Source organism: Ambystoma mexicanum, chromosome 5q, assembly GCF_040938575.1.
Source record: "Ambystoma mexicanum isolate Mex_15411 chromosome 5q, UKY_AmexF1_1, whole genome shotgun sequence".
Classification (NCBI taxonomy): Eukaryota; Metazoa; Chordata; class Amphibia; order Caudata; family Ambystomatidae; genus Ambystoma; species Ambystoma mexicanum.
Window position 1 is genome coordinate 1,332,576,621 of NC_090933.1, and position 5,238 is coordinate 1,332,581,858.

Below are 5,238 nucleotides of genomic sequence, written 5' to 3' on the forward strand. Positions count from 1 at the left end.
GTCCAAACCAGTTGAAGTCTGTTTCTTTTTTTAATGTGGTTTGTTTGTCCTTCCAAAGTCCTTTCGTTGCCCTCCAGAAGTGGAACATGCCCGGCCTTTCCTGAAATCTAAGGCACGTCACTGGTGTATTCAGGCATTATGGAAGTTCGACTGTGAGTTATAGTTAAACAAAGAATTGATCATATATTAATGATTTGTCCATTCCTTGTTACTCTCTTTATATATGTATCAAATTACAAAATAATTAAACACATTTTTTTAGAGATGTTGGACTTTTGTTATCCTAAATCTTTTAAACAAACCCAAAATAATGAATTCATGTTTTAAAGTTATTTCTGTACTCGAGAAACATGTTACACACTTAACATGGACATTTCTATGCAGAATGAGACTGGGCAATCAGCAGTAATTGGCAACTCCATTTAATGACAGGAGAGAAGGTTTTTCAGGACACAAAGCTTTATATATGCATTGATAATATACATAAATACATAGTTTAACACATACACTGCAGCAACCAAGATCCATGTCAGAGGTCGGCCTGCTTTCCAAACCAGGGATTTATTTGCATTGTAATTGTTCAGGTTATCTGTGTGTGTTCTCCTCATTGCTTTCCTCATGAGCATCCTGGTGTGATGCTGGAAATGCATTGGAGGGACAGGGCCTCCCTGTCCTTGTCCTGTACTCCCCTATCATGTGTGTTCTGTATTGTTTTCTGCACAGGAGTCCAGTTGCGACCCCTGGCAGTGCAGCTCTTCCTCTTTTTGGTTGGGGTGAAGAATGACCCCTGGGATACCCGTATGGCACCCATGGGTGGGGGTACAACCCTGTAACCCTAGTGTATGTTTTTGGGTATCTGTGTGTTGCACATAGAACAGGGTATTGTCTGGTGGCAGCTTCATGCTGATGTGACAAGGAGCTCCGAGTGTCCTCCATTTGGGGATACCCTGGCCATGCCATAGTAATCTGTGGATTCCTGATAGAGGGCAAGATGGTCCCTGGGGCCTCTTCATTTCTATTGCCTGTTACCTTGTTTTCCCAATGTCCTGGGAAGCTCTGGCTCTGTCCCTTCCCCTGACTGGTTATTGGGTGCATGAACCATATATGGTATTGTGGGGAAGTCCAGGCCAGACTGGCTGGAGCCTTCCCAGTGACTGTACGTGGTGGGTACACCCTTGGGTGGAACCTGTGTGAATAGAGTGCGTGACCAACACGTATTCTATGTTATGGGTGTCTGGTTTCTGAGTGTGAATGAGACAGCCCTGCCTGAAACTGACATGACTGCAGTGTGGTGTGCTGAAAGGCTGGGTGCTTGCCCTGATCCACACTCCTTGTTATGGGTGTCTGGGTGGAAATGAATGGCCTGAATGCATGTGAGCCTGATTGGCTGCCTGCCTGCATGAATGTCCTTCTGTGTGACTGGCTGACTGAGCCTGGCTCAGGCAGAGTGAATGAGGGACAGGTGTGTATATCTGGGGGCCTCTCACTTACCAATTTGTTCAGAAGCTCAAGTCGAAACTTGAAGCTCATACTTGAAGCCCAGCTGGAAGAAGAAGATTGCTGCTGCATTTCCTACGACAACATCTAAAAGCTGTTGAGTCTGTGGAGGACTGATCCAAGAGATAACCCCTTACCAAGCTATGAGGGACCATCGTGCAATACTGCTGTTCTTCATCGAGGCACCCAGGAAGCCAGTTCTGTCAGTCTGATGTCTGGAGTAGGGGTCTGCCGTGAATCCCAAAGAGAGCGCCTGTACATCGAGGCCATTGAAGTCCACTGACGTCAACCGGGGTGCAAAAGAATGCTGTGACTGCTGGAAGCCAGTCGAAGCATGTCATCCAGAAGTGGGGAAACCTTGATGCTGTGCTGCTCGACGCCCAGAGCCGAAAGCTCCACTTTGCCTAAGAACATTTGACAGAGGGCTCCTTTGCCATCACAGTTGACCACGTCCTGCTGGAGAAAGTCAAGGCTCGACGGACGCCGCGGAAAGTCAGCCAGTGGGTTTCCCGCCACCTGAAGCCGACTAACACATCCCAAGGACACTGGCAGAGTGAAGCTCTGAGGTCCAGCCGTGGTCGAATCCCGATTGCTGGAGCTATCCCGAAGTACGGGCTGCGGCTGCAGCACAGACAGGCCAGAGGACCGCCGAGCGTAACGCCGACACCCGGGCCTGCAGCCATCACCGAGTCTTATTTGCGGCACCAAACACTTTGCATCGAGGTTGACCGCACGCCCCATCTTCCCAGGACTTCCACGATCGATCTTCGAAGAGCACTGGGAAGGTCAAAGCTGCAACATCACTTTTCTTCGAGGATCTCGATGCCCCGTGGCTCCTGTTTTAAAGGGAGTCCACCCTCGAGGGACACCATCAACAAACCGTCGGAGTGACTCTTGCACTGCAGGTACATTGGGGTGGTTCAACTTTTTTGACCAGGAAGCAAGACTTATTAAGCACTTATGGACTGGGCTAGTCAATACTTTTATTACAGGTTGTCAAGGTGGGGGGATCCTCACTCAGAATTGTGTCTCTATATCTAAAGAAAGCATTCTGCCATTGCTTAATTTGCCTTCCTTCTTTCCTTAATTGTGTATATATCTCTGAACCTTATTTATATATAAAGAACTGTGTTAGCCATAACACAGTGTGTGGACATTCCTTTGTGGTGGCTTGGGGACTCACTTTACTTAAGTACCAGCCTGCATCACCTCCTGAGAGCTAAAGCCTTGGTTGCTCATCCATAGCTACCATATAGAGAACTTTGGCTGAGGTGCTCTGTGCCTCTGCTCTGCCATATAGATGGCTGAAGTACATATAACCCCTCCAGTCTTTACACGTGGGATCTGTGTGTTTACAGGTGACGTATGTCTCACCCCTGAATGGTTCTTCTGATGACGGCCTATATCCCACCTCAGAGGCTTGTTTGCTAATGTTTGTAGAAGCCACAGCTCAGAATTTCTCACTTGAATGGATCATCTGATGGCATACAAATCAGACTTCTGAGCAAAGCTTTTCTTGTGCACTGGTTCAGTTTCCTGCCAATGTAGAGCATATGATGTTTTTGCAGAACAGAGGCCGGAGTCAAGCTCTGCATGCATTTTGTGCGCTGTTACAGTTTCTCCCCCAGTATGCTGTATCTGATGCCTGGATAGAGGAGAACTAGTACTGAAGCATTCCTCACACTTCGTGCATGGGTACGGTCTCTTGCCAATATAGAACCTGTGAAGGCCAGAGCTCAGAGTGAAGATTTCCTTTCACACCATTCACTGGTTTAGTTTCGCTCCATTATGAATCCTCTGATGTGATAACAGATGAGAGATCTGACTGAAGCTTTTCTCGCACTCTGTGCACTTGTATGGCTTCAATCCAGTATGAATCCTCTGATGCGTGGACAGATAGGAACTCTGAGTGAAGCTTTTCTTGCACTCTGTGCACTGGCATGGCTTCACTCCAGTATGGATCCACTGGTGTGATAACAGATGAGAGATTTGACTGAAGCTTTTCTTGCACTCTGTGCACTGGTAGGGTTTCACCCCAGTATGGATCCTCTGATGCATGGACAGATTGGACTTGTGAGTGAAGCTTTTCTTGCACTCCGTGCACTGGTATGGTTTTACCCCAGTATCGATCCTCTGATGCATGGACAGATTGGACTTGTGAGTGAAGCTTTTCTTGCACTCTGTGCACTGGTATGGTTTTACTCCAGTATGGATCCTCTGATGTGCTAACAGGTTAGAATTTTTAGTAAAGCTTTTCCCACACTCCGTGCACTGGTGTGGTTTCTCCCCAGTGTGCAGCATCAGATGTGTGGACAGATCAGAGCTATGCCTGAAGCTTTTCTTGCACTCCGTGCATTGGTAGGGTTTTCTCTCCAGTATGAATCCTCTGATGCATGGACAGATTGGAGCTATGACTGAAGCTTTTCTTGCACTCCATGCACTGATATGGCTTCACTCCAGTATGGATCCTCTGATGTGATAACAGTTGAAAGGTCTGAGTCAAGCTTTCATTGCACTCTGTGCACTGGTATGGTTTCTCCCCAGTATGCAGCATCAGATGCCTGCACAGTGTAGAGCTCTGACTGAAGCTTTTCTTGCACTCTGTACACTGGTATGCTTTTTCTCCAGTATGGATCCTCTGATGCGTGGACAGATTGGAGCTCTGAGTGAAGCTTTTTTTGCACTCTGTGCACTGGTATGGCTTCACTCCAGTATGGATCCTCTGATGTGATAACAGATGATAGGTCCGAGTGAAGATTTTCCCACACTCCGTGCACTGGTACGGTTTCTCTCCTGTATGCAACATCAGATTTTTGGACAGATCAGAGCTATGACTGAAGCTTTTCCCGCACTCCGTGCACTGGTGTGGTTTCTCCCCAGTGTGCAGCATCAGATGTTTGGACAGGTCAGAGCTATGACTGAAGCTTTTCTTGCACTCCGTACACTGGTGTGGTTTCCCCACAGTCTGCAGCATCAGATGTTTGGACAGATCAGAGCTATGACTGAAGCTTTTCTTGCACTCCGTACACTGGTGTGGTTTCTCCCCAGTCTGCAGCATCAGATTCCTGGACAGGTGGGAGCCATGAATCAAGGTTTTCTCACACTCAGTATATTGCATAGTTTACCCAGCAGGATGGTGTGATATTTGTACAAGTGTGAGCTTTGGGTGATGCCTTTTTGAACTCAACGCTCTTGTATTGGTTCTGTGTCTTTCAGTAAAGATCCTCTGATGGGATCACAGATGCAGCCTCAGAGCAATGATGCTGTACAGAATGAATGCTCCAATGCATCGAAATCACAGTGATGTTTCATCACTCTCCGGCCGTCGACTCCTACTGCGGTACTTTGCTGCAAGAGCTGTTGCAGTTATCGCTGGCTGCTATGCACCTGTAAATGAGAAATAATTACCAGTGAGTGCATGAATTAAGAAGGGGGGGCTTTAAGACTGTCAGCCCAATCTTAGAAAGGTGGAATATAAAAAAATAATATTGCTTTCACATTTCATATAGCAGTTCATGCCAGATTCCAAGTGCTGTAATAACAGATGTTATTTCACAATGTAAAGGTGCTCAATTGAATGAAACCTGGAAGTATGAAATGCTGAGTCAGCACCACTGAGAGTTGACCCTTGGTCACGCAAGGTGAACACAGATGCCTGGTGCGAGCCCCTAACTTGCAGGGTTAGGGGTACCCCTAAGCAGGAAGTCAGTGAATATGGTGCAATTGGCTAGAATGCAGGGA

At 47.1% G+C, this 5,238-nt stretch overlaps 1 pseudogene; it reads right to left on the reverse strand.

Moving 5' to 3' along the window:
• Positions 1–2,891: 2,891 nt before the first annotated feature.
• On the reverse strand, positions 2,892–4,699 carry LOC138498087 (zinc finger protein 271-like; annotated as a pseudogene).
• Positions 4,700–5,238: the final 539 nt, after the last annotated feature.